Source organism: Lissotriton vulgaris, chromosome 1_1 (assembly GCF_964263255.1).
Source record: "Lissotriton vulgaris chromosome 1_1, aLisVul1.2, whole genome shotgun sequence".
In the NCBI taxonomy this organism is placed as follows: domain Eukaryota; kingdom Metazoa; phylum Chordata; class Amphibia; order Caudata; family Salamandridae; genus Lissotriton; species Lissotriton vulgaris.
Genome location: NC_141685.1, coordinates 659,223,254 through 659,248,972, shown reverse-complemented (window position 1 = coordinate 659,248,972; position 25,719 = coordinate 659,223,254). Strand labels below are relative to the sequence as shown.

The 25,719-nt window shown below is 47.8% G+C and overlaps 1 pseudogene; it reads right to left on the bottom strand.

Annotated features, from left to right (window-relative positions):
* Nucleotides 1-190: 190 nt before the first annotated feature.
* Nucleotides 191-25,719, bottom strand: part of LOC147747617 (dual specificity protein phosphatase 12-like) — a 31,603-nt pseudogene continuing 6,074 nt past the window's right edge.

The following is a 25,719-nucleotide window of genomic DNA, read 5'->3' as shown; positions in this document are numbered from 1 at the left end:
GCCCAAGGACCGGCTGGGTAGGTGATGGCCAAGGAGGGAATCCATAGCCCATCTCCTCTTTAGCTCGTGAGGTAGCTCCACCTGGCGTTAGTCAAAATGTGTCCCAGCTGCCGATAGAGGGTTCACAGAGTCAATGACGGAGGCGACCGTCGTGAGGACAGGCGGGGGGATGAATCCTTGATGTATGAATTCAGAGGATTGAAAGTGGGTGCAAACAAAGCAGACGATCAGCATGATGAACAGAGGCAGGGTCAGCATGTCTGCACTTTCTGCACCTATAGACTGCTTCATTGTACTTTCCTAGAGGAATGGAATTTGGGTCATCAGCAAACACCTTTGACAAATCCTTCAGTTCAGTGTATTTCATTGTCACCTTATGCAGCCTGTATTGTTTGTATATGGCACTTGTTGTGTCGACTTCACAGCCCATTGCTTCGTACAGCTTAAGTTGGCAGACAAACTCCTCGATCATTTCAGCATCTGGCTTGATGGTCCTAAGTGCCTTATAGGCCTGCTGGAACTGGAGGCCACCGGCCTTCATCATGTAAGCAGGTACAATGCTGCACTTCGACTGACTCCTGCATGACAATGAACCAATACCTTGCAACAGCTTCCTGAGATGGCTTCTTTAATGAAGGAAATACACTCATCCAAGTGGATTAGGAGGTCAGTGCTGGGGTCATCTAAGGCAAAAACAAATTTGTATAGAAAAAAGATGGAGTTTGTGGAGCCTCCTTGTCTACCGTGAGCACATGGGTGATTCCTGCATCTTTCAGATGCCCTGGATCTGCTACATCTTCAGCACCACCTATGAAAAGACCAGGCTGGACTTCAATCACTTTGTGCCCCAGACAATCTTCTGTAGTACAGGTTTAAGCCACTGGGTTCAAGTGGCAAACTGTGGCTTCACATCCAGCCAAAGAGGGTTGCAGTTACATGCCATATATCACCACACTCATACATTGCTAACTGCCCTGTATCTCCCTAGGATGAGGTTCTAGATCAAATCATCTTCTTAGTTTTTATTTTATAATGTGCTTATCAGAGTATCACTGATCCCTAAAATCCATAGCAGGTCCACTGAAATAGTCAGGCACGTCTTTCGATCCCATAGAAGGGGAGAAGTAGCTTCAAATGGTGTTGCGACAAAATATCGAGTCAATAATGTCGACTGACACAAATATCAAGTTGGAAATGTTGTGACACAAAATTGAGCAAGAATATCGTGGACAAGAATGTCAATTTTAAGGTAAGTAATATTGATGTTAAAACTATTATTGTTAATAATAACGATTTTTAATTTTGTGAATGTTCTATGTTAAAATATTTTTGAAAAATATTGCTAGTTTTTTAATATGGTTTGTAAATTAATAGTAGTTTTTAAATTTAATGAAATTGTTTTTTTTGTAGCAGATTGTGAGGTTAACATTGAAATAGAGTAGGAAGTAAATTAATTAAAAGTTATTATTAACATTTTTAAATGAATATTAATTATTTAATTGATGATTATTTATGTCAGTTGTATAATTAGTTACGTTTTAGGTGTGGGTTGTGGGTTTTAGAGGGGTATTGGGTAAAAACTGTGGGGCATATTACCAAGAAATAGAGATAATTATCGCTAAGCAGGGTTAGCGGCAATAATTTTATCGCTGCGCTTCGACGACTTTTATCGCTTAGAAACCTTGCTATTATCAAGGTTTATCTCCTAAGCGATAAAAATCGTCCGAAATGCATGAATATCGCTGAAAAGTCAACGATATTCATGCATTAACGAGCTAATGCTCTTAGCCATGTTATCCACCTACCATTGGATAACATGGCTAAGAACTGCCCTGGGCAAGCGTTAGCTTTTGGAGATATTCGCGCTTAGCGCGAATATTTCCAAAAGTAGGTAATAGGAGATAGTGATGTTAGCTACTGTTTCCAGTCGCTAACATCTTGGCACGCCCAATTTGCATGTCATTAGGGATAATTATCGCTGACATGCAATGTGGGGCCCAAGATGCTCGCTATCTCCTACTAGCTGTCGCTAACTGGTGTTAGCGACAGCTAGGTAATAGGGCGATAAAATGATCGCCCCTTTAGCGGGAAAAATTCCTGCTAAAGCGGCGATAAGGCCCTTGGTAATATGCCCCTAAATTATTTATAATTCATTGATATTTTGTGTAATTAATATCAATTATTTAATTGATAATTATTTATGTTAATTGCATAATTAATATTTTTCATTTTTAAGTTTTAGGTGTGGGTTGTGGGTTTTTTAGGGGTATAGGTTGGGAAGTAAATTCATTATAATTCATTTATAATTAATGTTTAAATATGATTAATTATTTAAAGATAATTATTTACTGAAATACTCTAAAAATAAAATTTCTTATAAGATTGATGTGGGTGTTTTGTGTTTTGTAGGGGTATAGGGTGGGAAAATAATTAATTATAATTTATTAATAATTATTTTGAAATTATTTGTAATTATTTAATTCATAATTATGTTAATAGTATAAATATTTTAAACTACATTGAACATGTAGGTTGTGGGTTTTGTATAGGTATAGGGTTGGAAGTAAATTAAGTATATTTATTTTCAAAGTATTTCTTATTACATATATTTATTTAATTGATAATCAGATGTGTAAATTGTATAATATTTAATTCTTTGTGGTTTTAGTGTGGGTGAAGGATATGTAGGAAATGACAATAATTAATAAATATTGTTACTTTTTAATAATTGTTTACACAATAATTAATTGTGTGAATATATACTTAAAATATTGTTTAGGTCATATGTGTGAGTTCTATTTGTAGGGGTAAATGAGGGGAAGTTAATAAAAACATAATTAATGTATTCTTAGGTAATTAGTAATATCAATTGCTGAATTGATTATTATTTATGTAAATAATGTTTTTTTTTATTTATATATTTGCTGTGGGTTCTTTGTTTTGCATGGATACGGGGTGGAAAGGTAATTATATGTAATTGTTTCATTATTAGTTAATTAGTATTATTATTTTAATAGATATTATGTAAAATGTATAAATATGAATTTAAAATGGTATTTTAGATGTGTGGTGTGTAGCTTGTATAGGTATAGGGTATAAAGTAATGTCAGTAATTACAACATTAAAAAGAGCAACCATTTTTAGTTGCATGCGACTAAACACTGTTTAGTCACATTTTGACATTTCCCTATGGGGGCATGTTTTACGGCCATAAACCGGCCATATTACATGCCCCCATAGGGTAATGGGATGTGGTGTTAATCCCTTAAAGTGACTGCCAATGGGTTGCAGGGATTAACAGGGGGGAAAACAACAGTTGATAGACAGAATGCAGAACAATGTCATACATTCCCCAGTACATCTGGGCCTAAATCCGTCATTTTTTTGCTCACCATGCCATTCCAGTTTGAACCCAGCCATATGCAATTCAGTCTTGACCCTGTGCCCCATGGGAACATTCCAGCCCGAACTGCCAAGCCAGGTCCTCCATGGACTGGAAACAAGCATCCTAGGACTGGTTTCGGGCTTTCAGCCCTCATCAGCGAGGATAGCTTGATTCCAGTAGCTTGGAGAGCACGGGACTCACTTCTGAGCATACCCGCCTCACTCGGGGTAACAAATGCAAAAACAACAGTTGATGGACAGATTGCAGAACAATGTCATACATTCACCCCACTACAGAGATCTGGGCCTAAATCCATCGTTTTTTTGCTCACCATACATTCCAGTTTGAACCCAGCCATATGTAAATCAGTCTCGACCCTGTGGTACATGAGAACAGTCCTGCCTGAACTGCCAAGCCAGGTCCTCGTTGGACTGCAAACAAGCATCCTAGGACCGGTTTCAGGCCCACAGCCTTCATCAGCCAGGATAGCTTCATTCCAGTGGCATGGAGAGCACGGGACTCACGTCTGAGCATACACGTCCCACTCAGGGTGACAAATGCAAAAACAACAGTTGATGGACAGAATGCAGAACAATGTCATAAATTCACCACAGTACAGAGATCTGGGACTAAATCCATCATTGTTTTGCTCAACATGCCATTCCAGTTTGAACCCAGCCATATGCAAATAAGTCTTAACCCTGTGCCCCATGGGAACAGTCCAGCCCAAACTGCCAAGCCAGGTCCCCCCTAGACTGGAAACGAGCATCCTAGGACCGGTTTCGTGTTTCCAGCCCTCATCAGCCAGGACAGCTTGTTTCTAGTAGCATGGAGAGCACGGGACTCACGTCTGAGTATACCTGTCCCACTCGGGTGACAAATGCAAAAACAACAGTTGATGGACAGAATGCAGAACCATGTCATACATTCACCCCAGTACAGAGATCTGGGCCTAAATCCTTCGTTTTTTTGCTCACCATACCATTCCAGTTTGTACCCAGCCAAATGCAAATCAGTCTTGACCCTGTGCCCCATGAGAACAGTCCAGCGCGAACTGCCAAGCCAGATCCTCCCTGGACTGGAAAATAGCATCCTAGAACTGGTTTCGAGCTTCCAGCCCTCATCAGCCAGGAGAGCTTGATTCCAGTGGCATTAAGAGCACGGGACTCACGTCTGAGCATACATGTCCCACTCGGGATGACAGATGCAAAAACAACAGTTGATGGACAGAATGCAGAACACTGTCATACATTCACCCCAGTACAGAGATCTGGGCCTAAATCCATCATTTTTTTTCTCACCATGCCATTCCAGTTTGAACCCAGCCATATGAAAATCAGTCTTGACCCTGTGCCCCATGGGAACAGTCAAGCCCGAACTGCCAAGCCAGGTCCTCCCAGGACTGGAAACAAGCATCCTAGGACCAGTTTCATGCTTCCAGCCCTCATCAGTCAGGATAGCTTGATTCAAGTGGCATGGAGAGCAAGGGACTCACGTCTGAGCATACCCATTCCACTCGGGGTGGCAAATGCAAAAACAACAGTTGCTGGACAGAATGCAGAACAATGTCGTACATTCACCCCAGTACAGAGATCTGGGCCGACATCCATGTTTTTGTTGTTCACCATGCCATTCCAGTTTGAACCCAGCCATATGCAATTCAGTCTTGACCCTGTGCCCCATGGGAACATTCCAGCCCGAACTGCCAAGCCAGGTCCTCCATGGACTGGAAACAAGCATCCTAGGACCAGTTTTGGGCTTCCAGACATCATCAGCCAGGATAGCTTGATTCCAGTGAAATTGAGAGCACAGGACTCACGTCTGAGCACACCCGTCCCATTCGGGGTGACAAATGCATAAACAGTTGAGGGACAGAATGCTGAACAATGTCATACATACACCCCAGTGCAGAGATCTGGTCCTAAATCCATTGTTTTTTGCTCACCATACATTCCAGTTTGAACCCAGCCATATGTAAATCAGTCTTGACCCTGTGGTACATGAGAACAGTCCTGCCTGAACTGCCAAGCCAGGTCCTCGTTGGACTGCAAACAAGCATCCTAGGACCGGTTTCAGGCCCACAGCCTTCATCAGTCAGGATAGCTTGATTCCAGTGGCATGGAGAGCAAGGGACTCACGTCTGAGCATACCCATCCCACTCGGGGTGCCAAATGGAAAAACAACAGTTGATGGACAGAATGCAGAACAATGTCATAATTTCACCACAGTACAGAGATCTGGGCCTAAATCCATCATTTTTTTGCTCACCATGCCATTCCAGTTTGAACCCAGCCATATGCAAATAAGTCTTGACCCTGTGCCCCATGGGAACAGCCCAGCCCGAACTGCCAAGCCAGGTCCTCCCTAGACTGGAAACGAGCATCCTAGGACCGGTTTCGTGCTTCCAGCCCTCATCAGCCAGGACAGCTTGTTTCTAGTAGCATGGAGAGCACGGGACTCACGTCTGAGCATACCTGTCCCACTCGGGGTGACAAATGCAAAAACAACAGTGGATGGACAGAATGCAGAACTATGTCATACATTCACCCCACTACAGAGATCTGGGCCTAAATCCTCCATTTTTTTGCTCACTATACTATTCCAGTTTGTACCCAGCCATATGCAAATCAGTCTTGACCCTGTGCCCCATGAGAACAGTCCAGCTCGAACTGCCAAGCCAGATCCTCCTTGGACTGGAAACAAGCATCCTAGAACTGGTTTCGAGCTTCCAGCCCTCATCAGCCAGGATAGCTTGATTCCAGTGGCATTAAGAGCACGGGACTCACGTCGGAGCATACATGTCCCACTCGGGATGACAGATGCAAAAACAACAGTTGATGAACAGAATGCAGAACAATGTCATACATTCACCCCAGTACAGATATCTGGGCCTAAATCCATCGTTTTTTTCCTCACCATGCCATTCCAGTTTGAACCCAGCCATATGAAAATCAGTCTTTACCCTGTGCCCCATGGGAACTTTCCAGCCCGAACTTCCAAGCCAGGTCCTCCCAGGACTGGAAACAAGCATCCTAGGACCGGTTTCATGCTTCCAGCCCTCATCAGTCAGGATAGCTTGATTCAAGTGGCATGGATAGCAAGGGACTCACATCTGAGCATACCCGTCCCACTCGGGTTGACAAATGGAAAAACAACAGTTGATGGACAGAATGCAGAACAATGTCGTACATTCACCCCAGTACAGAGATCTGGGCCAACATCCATGTTTTTGTTGTTCACCATGCCATTCCAGTTTGAACCCAGCCATATGCAAATCAGTCTTGACCCTGTGCCCCATGGGAACAGTCCAGCCCGAACTGCCAAGCCAGATCCTCCCTGGACTGGAAACAAGCATCCTAGGACCGGTTTCTGGCTCCCAGCCCTCATCAGCCAGGATAGCTTGATTCCAGTGGCATGGAGAGCAAGGGACTCACATCTGAGCATACCCGTCCCACTCGGGTTGACAAATGGAAAAACAACAGTTGATGGACAGAATGCAGAACAATGTCATACATTCACCCCAGTACAGAGATCTGGGCCAACATCCATGTTTTTGTTGTTCACCATGCCATTCCAGTTTGAACACAGCCATATGCAAATCAGTCTTGACCCTGTGCCCCATGGGAACAGTCCAGCCCGAACTGCCAAGCCAGATCCTCCCTGGACTGGAAACAAGCATCCTAGGACCGGTTTCTGGCTCCCAGCCCTCATCAGCCAGGATAGCTTGATTCCAGTGACATGGAGAGCAAGGGACTCACGTCTGAGCATACCCATCCCACTCGGGGTGACAAATGCAAAAACAACAGTTGATGGACAGAATGCAGAACAATGTCATACATTCACCCCAGTACAGAGATCTGGGCCTGATTCCATCGTTTTTTTGCTCACCATGACATTCCAGTTTGAACCCAGCCATATGCAAATCAGTCTTGACCCTGTCCCCCATGGGAACAGTCCTGCCTGAACTGCCAAGCCAGGTCCTCGTTGGACTGCAAACAAGCATCCCAGGACCGGTTTCGTGCTTCCAGCCCTCTTCAGCCAGGATAGTTTGTTTCCAGTAGCATGGAGAGCACGGGACTCATGTCTGAGCATACCTGTCCCACTCGGGCTGACTAATGCAAAAACAACAGTTGATGGACAGAATGCAGAACCATGTCATACATTCACCCCAGTACAGAGATCTGGGCCTAAATCCTTCATTTTTTTGCTCACCATACCATTCCAGTTTGAACCCAGCCAAATTCAAATCAGTCTTGACCCTGTGCCCCATGGGAACAGTCCAGCCCGAACTGCCAAGCCAGGTACTGCCTGGACACGAAACAAGCATCCTAGGACCGTTTTTGGGCTTCCAGCCATCATCAGCCAGGATAGCTTGATTACAGTGGCATGGAGAGCACGGGATTCCCATCTGAGCCTACCCGTCCCACTTGGGTGACAAATGCAAAAACAACAGTTGATGGACAGAATGCAGAACAATGTCATACATACACCCCAGTACAGAGATCTGGGCCTAAATCCATCGTTTTTTTTGCTCACCATGCCAGTCCAGTTTGAACACAGTCATATGCAAATCAGTCTTGACCCTGTGCCCCATGGGAACAGTCCAGCCCAAACTGCCAAGCCAGGTCCTCCGTGGACTCTTTTTGACAGGGTTTCCTTGTTGGAAAGACTGGCGTGACAACCCTGTCGGAAATAATGCATCGTCCTTCCAAGGGTGGAAAGACCACCCTTTGGTATTACGGGCCACCCTCCGACTGGCTGACGGGCTCCTTGAGCCCATCGGAAGCCAGCTGGAATGCCCGTCCTATTTCATCCTTTCAGAATTGAAACCAACGATGGTGGTTGGAAAGCCTCTGTCAAATAGGCCCCTTGGTCTACTATTTAGAAGTTGTAGTGGGAATAGTGTATGATTTAGTGTAAAAAATATTTAGTTTACTTTATATTGCTTACATTTATATCAATATATTTTTGGTTATTTAAAATTATACTATTTATAAGTATTAATGTTTTCAATACATTATTTGTTTTTAGAAAAATTTTAAATGTGTATTTTGTCTGAATTTTTGAATTGTAATTCCAATGTTATTTCTTAAATATGTTGGGCCTTATTTTGATGTCAGTCGGAAAGATTGTCCGACTGACTCATCCTCGAATACATTCCGCCATACTCAACCACGATGTCTCCGACAGCCATATTATGATGCTTAGCAGGTAAAACTCCGACCACATAGGTCGGAGACCATTCCGAGAAAATGGAGTACTTTTGAGATATGCTTGATGCTGGTCAAGAACACACAGAGATGAACTTGGAGTGTTGTTATGGCTAGTGGATTGCCCTCTGCTACATGTGATAAGCCAAGAGGACTGTCAGTGCCCAGAAGTGTTGTGGGCCCGTCTGCTGTGCAGGTGCTACAGAAGCCAGTGTTACACCCATGCACTAAACTGATAGACAGGGGAGAAGGTGGCTTTTGGGATGTGAGGCCTAGCTGTACATGTTGTTTGAAAGATTTACGTTGTATGGGCTGAGCTAGCTAAACAAGAGTAGTGGTGAGAGTGACTTGTGTTTCCATTTTGGAAATGAAGGGGAGACATCGACGTAATAGGGGCAGAACAAGTAACAATTTTCATCAGAGTAGAAAGGAGGAGTTAATGTCAAAGGCAGTTCTTGGAGAGGATACATGAAGTATCCTCAATCTACAATGTGAATTTTTGGAAATGCTGGGGTCTGGGATTCAGAGTGTGGGGCCTTGAAAAGCTAGTTAAAGCCTGGGCGAGGTATGCTAGGACTAGGTAGATGTGATTGAGGTAGTACCAGCTAGACAAGGTTAGAGGTTGGCAGGATATGAGAGCTGGAGTCTGGGGCACTACAGTGAGAGATGACTGTGATAGAGATCTTTCGTTGATAAAGGTAGTTGTTAATGTGCAGAAGTTAATAGAGGTATGGAGCATGGAACTGAGATGTGGATGTGACAGAGCCACTGTGAGACAGGTTAAAGGTTTTTGATTGAAGCAAAGTGGATTGGTGTATGTCAAGAGTGAAAAACAGTTGTGTAAGTAAGGGTGCTGGGTAGGGAGATGTGAGGTGTTGGCCAGTAGATGTATCCTGTTTTTGAATCTGTGAATGCAGTAGAGGTGAATGAATGAGGACATATTCATTGAGCAATGTAAGGGTCTGGATGAGAGATGTGGTGAGGTGTTAAGTGTGAATGTCAGAGTTGGATATGGTGGTGCACCTTGTAAAAAAAGAGCGGTCAAAGCCATTAGTGAGGGGCAAAAAGGGTATGAGAGGTGTCCATTTGAGTGGTTATCATCTGTGGAGGAGGTGATGAGTAAAGTACATTGCGTGTTGGGTACATAGTGGTGAGAGCGGTGCTGATAATGAAGGTATGGATGTAAGAGGTGCGGCACCAGAATTAGAATGTGAGAGTCTGGGAGGAAGTGTTAGAGTACAAGGGTAGAGCTTGGAGGGCCGAAATAGTTTTAACGATGGCAGCACCAGAGGGTGATTGTAAAGAGCTTCTGTATTAGGGATTGGTTGAGAGATGAGCCTGTACTTTGAGGTGGATGTGAGAGGGGTCAGACTAGCACAGTAGACCACAAGTAGAGATTATGCAGGCCCAGAGGTAATGTCGAATTGTACACATGGAGAGGATAAACAGTTGCAGATGAAAGTTTAGGGTTTAGTATGTGTTAGCTGCAGCTTTCTATCTGCCACTGATTGTTCATGACAGATTGTTGACATGGCCGCTAGGAGAACACTAGCATATGCAAAACCTATTGCCATCACAGGACACGTTCCCTCCACTTAGCCATGCCTTGGCTGAGTTGTGTGTGGAGTTTAATGTTGTCACTGATTGCCCTGTCTTACCCTTGGATCCCGCCCTGGGATGGAGGTGTTGTGTGTTCATGTTTACTTTTCTGAGGCAGAACCATTGAATTGCAGTCCATTGATTTCAGGCCCATAGCCTCCCCAAGTGAAAAATATACAATGTGTGTCGGTGGGCCATCTGGGGGCAGACTACTCCAAAAACGCCTCCCCACACTTCCCAGTACACTACACACACATGGATACTCAGAGCATTATAACATTGAATATCAGAGGTATGGGAACGACAAGGAGGAGACACGCATTGTGATGATATAGCTGGATGCGCTGGGAAAAAAACATTGCACTGTTACAAGAGACACATGTGATACTGGAACATTAGGCCCAGTTCCAGAATTGTTTGCAGAGCCAATATTTTTGCATAATCTACTCTGGTTTGGCAAGGGTAGCCCTTGTGTGTGTCCATACGGGGGTCCTATTTAGCCCATTAGACTCTGCCATGGAGCTGGAGGGCAATATGTCTTTGATGAGGGGCTCATTGATGTTTTCCAAGATTATGGGGCAGTGCTTTTGTGCTGAATGTGTACAAACTGGACTTAATTCTGCACCTATCCCTTATCCTCACCAGGTGTACCTATTTCCCCTGGCTTGAGGATGGAATTGTCAATTGTGTCCAAGAGCCACAGATTAACTGCCATCTCCCCCCGGCATCCTCTCCAGTGTTGGCAGAGTGCCTTACACAATGGGCTGTGCACTGGTCCCTTGACACTTTTACTGGATCCCACATCCTGAGACCCACGAGTACTCCCAATACTCTGCAGTACACAACCTGCGCATTCTGAATGGAATTATTTGTTAGCAGTTCCTTCTACAGCCTGAGGAGCAAGATGCTGACTATCTGTGAAGAATATTCTCAGAACATAACCCAGTACACATACACATTGGGTGTAGTGTGCAGCGCCCCCCAGTCCACACATGGTGGAGGCTGCATCTGCCTGTGTGAAGGCTGCCCAGGCTTTACATTGTTTATGGGATGTTATGTGTCAGCACCGCTGCAATAGCCGGTGTGCTGTTTGGCTGGGAGGCAGTTGTACGAAGTGGGCATGTTCCCAACATGCAGGGCACAGGCGTTTGTGGGTTCCATGTTGCTCCCTGGAGCGCAGCTCCCCTGTGGAGCTGACAGCTTGGTGAAAGTGGCTTATTTGAGCTAAAAGGGCCTCTGGCTACTGAGGGACATGATCCTGTACTCTCTGTCTTTTAGTCTGCACTCCCTAGCACTTTTCCATTGAAGCATTGTTGGGAAGGACTGGCAGCATGGACAGACACGTGATTGAGCTCAGTGGGGGACCTATTTAGGGTCTGAGAGGACATTACCTTTGGGTAGTTGCAGGAAGATACTGACATTACAGGGCACCATTTCTTGGCACATGCACACTGATAGCTGAGATGGGACACCTGTGGAGAGTCACATACACTAAATCGGAGCATCCCCCCATAACCCACGTACTGCACCTCATGGGTGGAGGTCAGAGACTGGTGACCTTTTTTGTTGATGTGCTTGAACACATGAAGATTGCCGACAGTCACCTGCTCGCTGGCTATGGGACACTGATATATTATGAGCCCTCATATCCGAGGAGTGGGAATACACTAGGCACTAGCAATGTACAGTACCCTGCGATGCCACAACTCAGTCCATTCAGTTTGACATCTGGCACAGGGTATGTCTTACCTCATCTGTTTGACCTGTTTGACCCCAGATATTTACGCCCTGCCCTCTGTGCCCACAAGGTAATGCACCTATTTTGTATATGATACATATGTTCTGGGCATGGCTGTATGCTTCAAACCTGTGGTCCAGAGTTGCAGATGTACTTGGCGCAGTGAGGGGTTGGTTCAACCTCCTTCCATTGGAGGGGATGCAGAGAGAGATATTCATTCAGATGAGGTTTTTAAAGGTATCCAATGAAAGGATGAGTTTGTAATTGCTCATGACACGCCAGGCCATATGCATGCATTGTTAGGCCACTGCAGTCCCGACACTGCAATATTTGGGCACAGCAACTCACTCAATCAATCAATCAATCAAAGACATTTGTAGAGCGCACTACTTACCCGGAGGGTCTCAAGGCGCTTGGGGGGGGGGGGGTGTGCTGCTAATGCTCGAACAGCCAGGTCTTGAGCTTCTTCCTGAAGGAGAGGTGGTCTTGGGTCAGGCGCAGGTCGGTCGGTCGGGAGTTCCAGGTCTTGGCGGCCAGGTAGGAGAAGGACCTTCCTCCTGTTGTCGCTCTTCGGATGCGGGGGACGGCAGCGAGGGTGTGGTTGGTCGATCGGAGGTGGCGTTTGGGAGCGTAGAAGTTGAGGCGGTTGTTGAGGTAGCTCGGGCCTTGGTCGTGTAGGGCTTTGTGTGCGTGGGTGAGGAGACGGAAGGTGATTCTCTTGCTGACGGGGAGCCAGTGCAGGTCTCTTAGATGTCCGGAGATGTGGCTGCGTCGGGGGATGTCGAGGATGAGTCTGGCTGAGGCGTTCTGGATCCGCTGGAGTCTCTTCTGGAGCTTGGCGGTGGTTCCGGCATAGAGGGCGTTGCTGTAGTCCAGTCGGCTGGTGACGAGGGCCTGGGTGACCGTCTTCCTGGTCTCAGTGGGGATCCACCGAAAGATCTTCCGTAGCATGCGCAGGATGTTAAAACAGGACGCGGAGACGGCGTTGACTTGTCTGGTCATGGAGAGGGAGGAGTCCAGGATGAAGCCCAGGTTGCGTGCGTGGTCTGTCGGTTTGGGTGCGGTGCCCAGGGCGGGGGGCCACCAGGAGTCGTCCCAGGCGGAGGGCGAGGAGCCCAGGATGAGGACTTCCGTCTTGTCTGAGTTCAGTTTCAGACGGCTGGTTGTCATCCACTCGGCTACGTCTTTCATCCCTTCGTGAAGGTTGGCTCTGGCGGTGGCGGGGTCGTTGGTCAGGGAGAGGATCAGCTGGGTGTCGTCAGCATAGGAGATGATGTTGAGGTGGTGTTGGCGTGCGATGGCCGCGAGGGGGCTCATGTAGACGTTGAAGAGGGTGGGGCTCAGCGAGGATCCTTGAGGGACGCCGCAGATGACTTCGGTGGCCTCTGACTTGTACGGTGGTAGACGGACTCTCTGTGTTCTTCCGTCGAGGAAGGAGATGATCCATTCCAGTGCCTTCTCCTGGATTCCGACGTTGCTGAGGCGCTGCACTAGGGTGCGGTGGCAGACAGTGTCGAATGCCGCGGAGAGGTCTAGGAGGATGAGGGCCGCTGTTTCTCCGTTGTCCATCAGGGCTCGGATGTCATCGGTGGCAGCGATGAGGGCGGTCTCGGTGCTGTGGTTGGCTCGGAAGCCAGACTGTGAGGGGTCGAGGGATCCATTCGTCTCAAGGAAGGCGGCCAGCTGTTTGTTGACGGTCTTCTCAATGACTTTGGCTGGAGGAGCGAGATGGGGCGGTAATTCTTGAGTTCGGTGGGGTCCGCTGTAGGTTTCTTGAGTAGGGCGCTGAGTTCAGCGTGCTTCCAGCTCTCCGGGAAGGTGGCGGTTTCGAAGAAGGTGTTGATGATGTCCCGCAGGTGGGGTGCGATGGCAGCGTCGGCCTCGTTGAAGACGTGGTGAGGGCAGGGGTCGGTTGGAGATCCGGAGTGGATGGAGTTCATCATGCGGACGGTGTCTTCGGTGCTGATCGGAGTCCAGGCGCGGAGGGTGGTGGTGGGGGGCGGTGGTTCGGTCGTGGCGTGCGTCGGTTGAGTGCTGAAGCTGTTGTGTATGTCTGCGATCTTGTTGTGGAAGTAGGAGGCGAGGGAGTTGCAGAGGTCTTGCGATGGGGTGATGTTGTTGTTTCCGGCGTTGGGGTTGGAGAGCTCTTTCACGATGTTGAAGAGTTCCTTGCAGTTGTGTGCGTTGTTGTCCAGCCGGTCCTTGAATGAAGTTTTCTTGGTGGCGCGGATCAGTTGGTGGTGCTTCCGGGTGGCAAGCTTGAGGGTGGTCATGTTGTCCGGTGTTGGTTCCCTTCTCCAGGCTTTCTCGAGGGCTCGGCAGTTCTTCTTGGAGCTCTTGAGTTCGTCGGTGAACCATGGGGCATTCTTGCTGCCGGGTCTGCTAGGCGGGGTCCTCAGTGGGGCAAGTTCGTCCGCGCAGTTGCTGATCCACTTCGTGAGGTTGTCGGCGGCCTGGCTGGGGTTCGCTGAGCTGGCGGGAGGGTGCTGGCTCAGGGAAGCGGCGAGCTGGTTGGCTGTGATCTTGTTCCAGCTTCTTCGAGCAACCTGTTGCTGGTGGTGGTGGATCGTCGTTCTATTGAAGGTGAAGTGGACGCAGCTGTGGTCCGTCCAGTGGAGTCCGGTGGCGTGGCTGAAGGCGATGTCTTTGCTGGATGAGAAGACGGCGTCGAGTGTGTGTCCGGCGAGGTGGGTGGGGGTGGACACCAGCTGCTTGAGACCGAGGTTGGCGAGGTTGTCGAGCAGGGTGATGGTGTTGCGGTCGTTGTTGTTCTCCAGGTGGAAGTTGATGTCCCCCAGGAGGATGTAGTCGGCGGAGGGGAGGGCATGCGGGCTGATGAAGTCGGCGGTGTCCTCGCTGAATTGTGTGCGTGGTCCCAGGGGTCGGTAGATCAGGGTGCCTCTGAGGGTGGTTTTGGGCTCCGTGTGGATCTGGAAGTGCAGGTGTTCGGCGGTTGTCAGGGTGTCGTCGGTGTTGGTCTTGATGCGGATGGTGTCCCTGTAGATGATGGCGATGCCTCCTCCAGTCTGGTTGTCGCGGTCTCTTCGGGTGATCTTGTAGCCCTCTGGGATGGCGATGGCGATGTCGGGCGCTGAGGAGTCGTTCATCCAGGTTTCCGTGAGGAAGGCGACGTCAGGGGCTGTGGTGTCGAAGAGGTTCCAGAGTTCAATGGCGTGTCTGTGGACGGAGCGGGTGTTGAGGAGGATGCATTTCAGGTGGTTGCTGCTGGTGTTCGGCTTGGCGGGTTAAAATCCAATTGGTCGCACACTGCTTGTCCTATCAGCGTGTTGCCCCAAAGCACCGTGGTCCATGTAGTCAGCATCAGCGGGTACACCTCTGCCATGGTCTTGAGCAAAAAATCAAAGTCGCGTTGGCCATCCCTGGACACGTGTTTCGAGGTTGTTGCCTCTCGTCAGCAGGGAGTAGGAATGTATGAAGGGGTGCTGCATAGGCTGCCAAAAATATCTTCAGGTTTGGTACCACTCGTGGCACGCAGGTGCGTAACCCGGCTCGTCAGCCCCACCAGCTCCAAGGAGCTTGAATATAAGTTAAAATCCAATTGGTCGCACACTGCTTGTCCTATCAGCGTGTTGCCCCAAAGCACCGTGGTCCATGTAGTCAGCATCAGCGGGTACACCTCTGCCATGGTCTTAAGCAAAAAATCAAAGTCGCGTTGGCCATCCCTGGACACGTGTTTCGAGGTTGTTGCCTCTCGTCAGCAGGGAGTAGGAATGTATGAAGGGGTGCTGCATAGGCTGCCAAAAATATCTTCAGGTTCGGTACCACTCGTGGCACGCAGGTGCGTAACCCGGCTCGTCAGCCCCACCAGCTCCAAGGAGCTTGAATATAAGTTAAAATCCAATTGGTCGCACACTGCTTGTCCTATCAGCGTGTTGCCCCAAAGCACCGTGGTCCATGTAGTCAGCATCAGCGGGTACACCTCTGCCATGGTCTTGAGCAAAAAATCAAAGTCGCGTTGGCCATCCCTGGACACGTGTTTCGAGGTTGTTGCCTCTCGTCAGCAGGGAGTAGGAATGTATGAAGGGGTGCTGCATAGGCTGCCAAAAATATCTTCAGGTTCGGTACCACTCGTGGCACGCAGGTGCGTAACCCGGCTCGTCAGCCCCACCAGCTCCAAGGAGCTTGAATATAAGTTAAAATCCAATTGGTCGCACACTGCTTGTCCTATCAGCGTGTTGCCCCAAAGCACCGTGGTCCATGTAGTCAGCATCAGCGGGTACACCTCTGCCATGGTCTTGAGCAAAAAATCAAAGTCGCGTTGGCCATCCCTGGACACGTGTTTCGAGGTTGTTGCCTCTCGTCAGCAGGGAGTAGGAATGTATGAAGGGGTGCTGCATAGGCTGCCAAAAATATCTTCAGGTTCGGTACCACTCGTGGCACGCAGGTGCGTAACCCGGCTCGTCAGCCCCACCAGCTCCAAGGAGCTTAAATATAAGTTAAAATCCAATTGGTCGCACACTGCTTGTCCTATCAGCGTGTTGCCCCAAAGCACCGTGGTCCATGTAGTCAGCATCAGCGGGTACACCTCTGCCATGGTCTTGAGCAAAAAATCAAAGTCGCGTTGGCCATCCCTGGACACGTGTTTCGAGGTTGTTGCCTCTCGTCAGCAGGGAGTAGGAATGTATGAAGGGGTGCTGCATAGGCTGCCAAAAATATCTTCAGGTTCGGTACCACTCGTGGCACGCAGGTGCGTAACCCGGCTCGTCAGCCCCACCAGCTCCAAGGAGCTTGAATATAAGTTAAAATCCAATTGGTCGCACACTGCTTGTCCTATCAGCGTGTTGCCCCAAAGCACCGTGGTCCATGTAGTCAGCATCAGCGGGTACACCTCTGCCATGGTCTTGAGCAAAAAATCAAAGTCGCGTTGGCCATCCCTGGACACGTGTTTCGAGGTTGTTGCCTCTCATCAGCAGGGAGTAGGAATGTATGAAGGGGTGCTGCATAGGCTGCCAAAAATATCTTCAGGTTCGGTACCACTCGTGGCACGCAGGTGCGTAACCCGGCTCGTCAGCCCCACCAGCTCCAAGGAGCTTGAATATAAGTTAAAATCCAATTGGTCGCACACTGCTTGTCCTATCAGCGTGTTGCCCCAAAGCACCGTGGTCCATGTAGTCAGCATCAGCGGGTACACCTCTGCCATGGTCTTGAGCAAAAAATCAAAGTCGCGTTGGCCATCCCTGGACACGTTTTCGAGCTTGGCGGGTGTTGGTGCGGGACAGGTCCGGATGCAGGTGAACTTGCAGACGTGGCAGCAGAAGGGTCCGTGGGTTCGTCTCGGGGTGGCTCGGTAGCATCCCGGGATTCGGCCGGTGTTGAGTGCGTTGAGGGTGGCGGCGTCGTAGGTCCGGCGGGTGGGCTGGTGTCTGCGGGGCCCAGGGGTCCTGGCACTGGGCACGGTCCAGGCGCGGACGGGCGCAGACGGGCTTGCCTTTGGGGCGCCTTCGGCGCACAATCGGCGCTCCCGCTGCGCGCGTCTGCTGCGCGGTCGCTCTGGGGGCGTCATAAGAAGGGAGCCGGTAGGGAGGGTCTGCGGGGAGGCGGGAGCGGGCAGACCAATCGGCTGGCGGGGGGGCCGGGCTGCGGGCTGGCAGCGGCGGGAAAAAGGATGTCGGGCTTGGTGGGCGGCCCTGCGGCGGCTGGGGCAGCGGCGGTAGAAACAGGAGGCAGAGGCTTGGAGGGCAGCCCTGCAGCGGCTGGGGCAGCGGCAGAGGAAATAGGTAGGCAGCGGGCAGCAGGTAGGCAGAGGGGGCGACCAGGCCAGAGGCGCAGTGCTCACTAATGATGTAGGGCTGAGGCTGCTGTGCAGCACAGGAAGTGGGTTGTGTGCCTCCACAGGATTGCAATAGCTAAGCTGTAGGACAACTTGACACAGGAAGAGCCACTGGATGAGTGAAGGACTTTGAATGGTCCGGGTCAGAGACACGTGGTCATGATATGGCAAGATGAGGCAGCTGCTCTGTCATGTGAGGGAGACAGGCTGCTTGACATTTCCTCCTTCGTTCACTTGTAGGGTTGTCTTTTAGAATTCTCAAATGCTACAATGTCAACTGTTGACAATGGCTATTGTACTGGAAGATACAGTCTCACACCCCATGTGTGGACTGTGAGGTATAGAGATGCTGACCTTCTAAATGCCCATGATCCCTCTGTGCTCATCTATATTGTTATGGTTATTTTGTTCTTGAACTTGTTCCAGTATTGTACCATATGCTCCTGTTGTGGGATGCTTGACTTAATAATGAATGTTTGTAATGCCAGCTGACTGGATCTGCATTGCCTGCTTAACATAAGATGATATACATCCCTCTCAATTTTTGCCCAAGACATGATAATGCGCTGATAGTAAGGGATTTGTTTCGATGTTGAAATGTCTTGTGACTTGTGTGCAAGTACATGCATTGAGCCATGTGTCAGTAAACGTAATTCCCTGTCTTTTTCTTTTGTATGTGAGAAAGTGTCTTAGTTTTGAGATGTGTGTCTTCCTTCCCCAAAGTTATGTTATGTTATGTTAATTTCGATTTATATAGCGCCAAATCACCAACAGGTCTCTTAGCGCTGGCTTTGGGAACCCATCCTGGCTTTCCCTGCGAGATAACCCCTACTGGGCATCCCCAAGGTGAAGACCAGGCATCCCATCGCGGTAGGGCCGTAGTGGAGATTAAGCAAGCTATTGCCCAGAGTTGCAGAGTGTGAACCCATGATTCGAGTAGGCACCGAAGCGAGAATTATCGAGTCCGTGGACATTTTGAGCTCAAGACCCTGCCGCGTCGGGAATTGAACCCTGGTCCTGGGTCTGACCTCTGCACCAGGGTCTGCCTCCTCTAACCAGTGAGCCACACTTCTCCACAAAGGTTTTGAAAAATGAACCATCCTTTATGTACCTTGATGCCTGCTCCTTGTGTTCTCTTATTACTTTAGAACTTTTTGAGTGCTGTTACTCCAAGTCAGACATTTCCTGATTGTACAGGTAGGTATCCTATCTCATGCCCAGCAGGCTGGCCTCCATGAACAGTGGTGGAAGAATGGCACAGGTCAACCAGGGGCGTGAACAAATCGCCTGGCAAAGCATATGGGACCCCAAGATAGTTGTGTCCCAATGTATTTGGATGAGGTGTGCATGTAAGCAGACCTTGGTGCATGTTAGGAATTGTATGTAAGGTATTTATCTGTCTGAGCCCTGCTCTGGATCTGTGCTCGATCCTTCACTTATTGTGATTCCTGACACATCTAAAATCCCATGCTGGTTGTGACTCGATTTCATGACCTGACTACCTGCCCTGTGGTGAGGCTACGATAATGGAGAGCAGAGGCTTTGGTGGATGCCTGCTTGGACACAGCTGTACTCATCAAGATACAGGATGAGGGACTGAACGATTGGGCTGATGGGGGAGTGGCAGGCCAGTTTGGACTGTATTAGTCAATTTGGTGTTTAGAGTCATGTATTGATCTGTCAAAAATCGGTGCATCAGGTTAAGTGAGGTGTGAGATTGTAAACGAGCTAGGCCTAGCTTTCCCATCTGATTGGGTGGATGTATTGTATTGCTACTTAGTAGATTAGCCATGCATGTTGACATCATTTTCATGTGGGGTTTATACATGTTGTTGGCCAATTTCAAGATATACAGACTAGATAAGTTGCTTCTTTTGATGGTGTTTGAAAAATGACTAGGTAAATATGGTAAATGACAGCACTTTCTGCAATGTGACTTCCTATGAAATGACATCTTGTGATATTCATATGCGTTTCAGATATTCAGGTTCTGCCCGGGAAAATGATGAGTCTAGGTGCAGCCCTGGTGCCAGTGCATTTGATTCTGCGGACATACTTTTGTGAGTGCATTGACGTTCTGTTGCCATGTAATGTTTTTATTGACTTTCGCTGGGTAGTTACGTTAATATGTAGGGGTAGGTGTCTTACTTACTGGCAACTACGTACGCGGCTGTTCGGAGTGTAATATTCATTGTAGTTATAGTGGGGGGATGACATGCGCAATTGACTCCATTGCTGCACAGCAGAGGTGACTGGAAGAGTGATGAGATTCAGCGTTGAAATACTCCCCTTCTGCCTCCTCTGACAAGGTAGTAGGCCCGACAGATTTGAGAGAACATCTATTACAGAAATTAAACAGGAAAGGTAGGTTGACAGTTTCCAGCATCCAAGAATAGAGAGAGAAAACATACTAAACATATTTCAGTGCCTTCAAGCACAATGTTTATGACTACAGATAGAAACCATCTCCCAAAACTTTTCAGAAGTTCTTTAATAAAAAAAAACCTACTCAAAACACTGTTTCAAATGTCCTTTCCCAAAACCCTTAATAAAAGCAAACTTGTGAAAGAAATACTTTCCAAATATATTTAAAAAATAGTATTGGAAATTATAATATTCTAATATGCCTCCTTATCTCACCTGCTTATATGGAAAGACCCCACACTTTGTGCTCACAGTCAACAGGAAAGAAGCACTGAACTGCTTGGACTGACTTCTTTTTGTAGGCAGTCTTGCCTCCTCACAGGGTCCGTGGTGGCTCAGAATTTCTACTATGCAATGCCCATGTGATTTTAGCATCATTAGAGCCCCCCACAGAATGGTGCAGATGAGTAGTTGGTTTGTGCTACCTAACCCCAGTACTGAAGAGCTGCAGAGGCCCGATAGGGGTATAGGGAGGGCACAGCTTGTGCACTGGTAGATATATCCTGCCACCTGCTCAGCCCTGCTATACTTTTAGGGCCATATAATGCAATGCAGAACAGCAAGTCACCTTGATGCACTATGTTACATGGGAAGGGCAGGAACGTGCCATATTTAAAAGAATACAATGCATTCTTGACCTTGTCCCTGCACTGACACCATTTTGGCTGCCTAGCGCCAATGCAGAGACCCTTGCACCATTGTGCAAGAGTGCCTGTGTTGTAGGGAGGTTTGTTTTTGTACAGGAAGGGGCACCTTCCTGCACAAAAATTATTCTTAGAGGCAAATTTATCTTTGTATATGTACTACAAAATGTAACACACATAGAAAGAGGGAGTAACAAGCAGAGATAAAGATATATCTCCTCGTTATGCCTCACCTGGAAAGGCGTAGATTTTTAGTGCAATCCCAGGTTTACCAGTTCTGTTAAATCTAGGAATGAGTCAAAAATAATGGGAGCTGCATGGGTACACCAATGTACTGCCCACTGAACGCTTCACTGCCCACTGAATGCTTTCCCTGGCACAGATTAAAGCAATGCAGTGATTTGTGCTGCGTTGCTTTAATCGAGATTTCTGAAGCCACTAAGAGTCATGTAAAGTGGCCTAGCGTGGCTTCATAAATATCTGTTTTGAGTTGCATTGCTCTTGCACCACCTTGCGTGGTGCAAGAGTGATGCACTGGGGGATCGTAAATATGCCTCTATGTGCCTTTCTTCAGGAATAATTTGAAGGGATATTGATTTGAATTTTCAAGTTTCTCATTCCATGAAGTGTTATTCCTAGCACTTTGTAGTGCAGGGCTTAAGAGAAGTCCTTAATTTTCACTGCACATTTTTTGAAAAAGCATTTCAATTACTTTATTACAACCTTTGTTTGGGGGATAATAAAACCCTGCTTACTTCAATTGACATTCCATCTTGTTGTATTTAAATATGTAATTGGATTCTTCAGGTACTGACAGTTCTATTAATAAAACGGGTAATAAACATAGTAAAAATAGTCAACATTCTGGTAATCCACAGGTGCCTCTGCAGATATATTATCATTGCCATGGCAATATCACACACTAACTCCAGTAAGTAAAATACCACAATAAAGTCAGTTATCAATAACAATTGCATCTTGTGTGTAAATTGTTTACATATAAACAGGCCACACTGGGGGCAAAGGTACTATCCACTTGGAGCAAAAGTACTTCCCATCGAAGTGCCATGAACCTGCAACAAAAAGTTATTTTCAAATTTGAAATAGTTCCAGGTGGAATTGTGTATTACTGATATGACAATCATATTTAGGATGCACAGGGGCAATCGGTGTGGTGTACCGGCATGTCAGCATTAATTTTGAAAAACCACATATACTTACACGCTCCAATAAATTCTCTGAAAATATCACCCTGTGGAAATGCTACGCAGGTGATAGTTTCATAACCTAGACAGGGAGTGAAGACCGAGCCCAAACGTTTTTAAATGGATCAACAGCAGGGACAATTTCCTGAAATTCACCAGGAATAGAAATCAGCTCTCCTCTCTAGATTTGATGATTAAAGCTGCGGAGTATACCGTGAAATTTAAAGTATTCTATAATTCCATGGCCCGTAAAACCTGATATGTTATGACAGCCTTTACAAAAACCTGGTAATGAACTTATGATCTGTGTTACCACTTATCACATCCATTCAAACACCATCAAAACATTCTCAATAAACATTGGCAAATTCTGTACTCTGGTACTCCTAAATTTGACAGACTGATGTGCTCCTTTAATCAAGAAATATGCCTTAGAGATGTTTTGGTTCATTCCAGACCAAAGAAAAGGACCATATAAAATACATTGTCAAAACCATTGAACCTTTCTCTGATTATGGGCCAATCCCCCTGTGGTCACTGCAACGTTTGCAGATACACTAAGAGAATGAAACAACTGTTTTTTGGGCTGCGTACTCCATGGATATGGATACTTAATAATTTCACAAACTGTGCCTCTGCAAATGTAATGTACATGATAACTTGCACCAGTCATTTATGATACCTAGGGATGTGATGTTTCAGCTCCGAGAAGCTGCAAGGCTGCGATGTGGAGTTTGGCACCATTATTGAGGTGGTCATCGACAAGAGATACGAGGACCTGGGTTGGAGATGTGCCGTGCCATCGACGATGCATCGGTTCAAAAGACTGTGAGAGCAATGCGGGCCTTCTGCGACAGGCCCAGTCCATGCATCAGTGGAGATGCTTTGGTTATGCTCGGGGTAGTGCTACTCAGCAAAGAAGATGCATTGGTTCCTCTAGTAAACACTTAGGCTCACTTCCAGAGGTCCATGACTGGAGTGGAACCACTTGGCAGGGTAAACTCATAGACAGCAGAGTCCAGGTGCAGATACAAGGTGGTTGAAAGCCTGTTATGTCCCTGAGGCTTCAGATCAAGAGGCCAGCCAACTAGCTTTGGAGTCACTCTGGGTTGTGGGTTCAAGAGATGCTGGTCCAGCCCTTCTCAACAGGCAAGAGTGCAGCAGGCAGCAGGCAGCAGGCCAGCACAGCAAAGCAGAAGTCCAGCAAAGTAGCAGTCCAGCTGAATGGCAGTCCTTCAAAAGTCCAGCAGTTCTTCTTCCTGGCAAAGCATCCGCGGGTCCAGAAGTGTACTGAAGTGGTGATGTCACATGTCCTTATTTTATACACATTTGTGCCTTTGAAGTGGGGGGAAACTTCTAGAGGTATGTCTTTGAAGTGCACAGATGCCCTGTCCTCCATGCCCTGGCTCCAGACTGTATGCAGCCCTACGTGTAGAGACAGGACACAAACTATTCTGATGTAGGTGAGGTTGGCCCCAGCTTCTCCCTCTGATCCTGCCAGTGATGACCCCTTCAGACACACCTAAGCTCCCATTGTGTATGGCTGGCTAGGGGAAATACACCAAGTCCAATCGTCAACTACACCATGTTATGTCACCAGATACCGGCTGCAGGCATCAAATGGCTAAGTCAAGAAAATACCAGCTTTCTAAAGTATAAACAACAACAATTCCCAACAGGTATCAGTTTGAGACAGTTAAGTAATGTATGCAGTTAGCATTACATGAACAAGACACAAGGAGGCTCATATGGTTTAAAAGCTTCTTATTCACCAAATCAAAGGAGGGTGTTTCACATGGAAATACAGTTAAGCAGCACTGTACAGAGAGAATCATGTGACAACCCGAGGGCACTTGGTGAGTGAAGAAATATACAATTAGTGAAAGGTGAAGATGCAAGTGCTGAACGTGAACAGCGTGAACGGCGCAAGGTGACAAAGAAATAATACAGTGATGGCTCCACAGGATTAAGTTGAAATCACTTAAAACATGGAACAAACAGTTTTACAGGAGCACAAAACGTAAAATGCGCCATAGAATTGCGCTGTGATGACGACGGGGTTTCAATCCCTGTGAGTCGGGATCGTCATCAGGACAGGGTTGTCGAAATCAGGCAGTGCTGTTGGGAAAAAGGTTGAATCAAAAGGGGATAAAACGGGGACGGCATGTCTGGGTAGGGGGAAGTGCGGGATAGGGTTGGAAAAGCGGGCTGAGGCGCACGTGCAATCCGGTGGTAAGCTAGTCAAGGGAGAGTGCCAGGGAGGTAAGAGTGGGAGGGTGGGTGGAACCGGACAAGTCAGGCGTGTGGTACAGGTCGGCGTGTAATAGAGTTGTGAACAAACGCGCAAAAGCGGTGCCATCCCACAGACCGATGCTCGCAAGTAGTGGGAAGGTGGTGTTACCGCGTATAAATGATACCACAAGGGGGCGTGAGGGGGTGAATAACTGAGCAAGGCAACTATAAATTATTCTGTTCAATAGGCAGAGTCCGACAGAACGGCGCTAGCACGATGTAGAATGGTGGTACTCCAGCGTGTAAGCAATTTCACAAGGGGGCGTGAAGGGGTGAATGACTGTGCAAGCCAATAATAAATTACTCTGTGAAGCCGGTTCGTGACACAGTGAATGAGAACGGCGCAAAGCGAGGTGCTAAAACGTACTTTATCACGTAATAGTAATCGCGTGATTAACTGGAAGCCCTGGTAATAGCTGCAGATGCGGGGTCTGATGGAGAAAACAGGAAACGTTATGACCGGTGAAAAGTAAAGTCAGTAGGCAGGCTCCTATAGTGAGAAAGATTACCTGAATTTGAAGATGCGCAGCCGAGGGTGGGTCCGACTGGGCAGCACCTATAAGGGGGAGAGAGGCGCCGGTTATGGTTAGTGAAAACCTCAGTCGGCGGGGGGGAGAAAAGCGAAGGCCAGTACGGGCCGACCGCCAGTGACAGACGGTTCGAGTGGAGCTCCATGGTTAGGAAATTGCCGTACCTGAATGAAGCAAGGCGGCCAGGGGCGATGAGGGCTCACGACGTTCGGGCGGCTTGCGATTAGTGCGAGGCTCCGTGGACCCGGAAGGGTTCAGACGTGGTAGATAAACGGGGATAGGCTGGTGACAACAGGGGGGGCTTGGCTAGGGGGGAGGGGGCGGGGTAGCGACCGTGTCATGGTATTGCCGTAGCAACAGAACAAACCCGGAAGAACTGAACTTGAAAGAGCCACGTAGGACATGGACACACATGGTTAATTCTGCACAATAGACAATCAATATGTACGCCCTTGTGAAATCGCTTACACGCGGGAGTACCACCATTCTACATCGTGCTAGCGCCGTTCTGTTGGACTGTGCCTATTGAACAGAATAATTTTTAGTTGCCTTGCTCAGTTATTCACCCCCTCACGCCCCCTTGTTTTATCATTTATACGCTGTAACACCACCTTCCCACTACTTGCAAGCGTCGGTCTGAGGGATGAAAATTGCAAAAAACACAGTTGATGGACAGAATGTAGAACAATGTCATACATTGAGGGATGGCACCGCTTTTGCGCGTTTGTTCACAACTCTATTACATGCCGACCTGTACCACATGCCTGACTTGTCCGGTTCCCCCCACCCTCCCACTCCTACCTCCCTGGCACTCTCCCTTGACTAGCTTACCACCGGATTGCACGTGCGCCTCAGCCCTCTTTTCCAACCCTATCCCGCGCTTCCCCCTATCCCAGACATG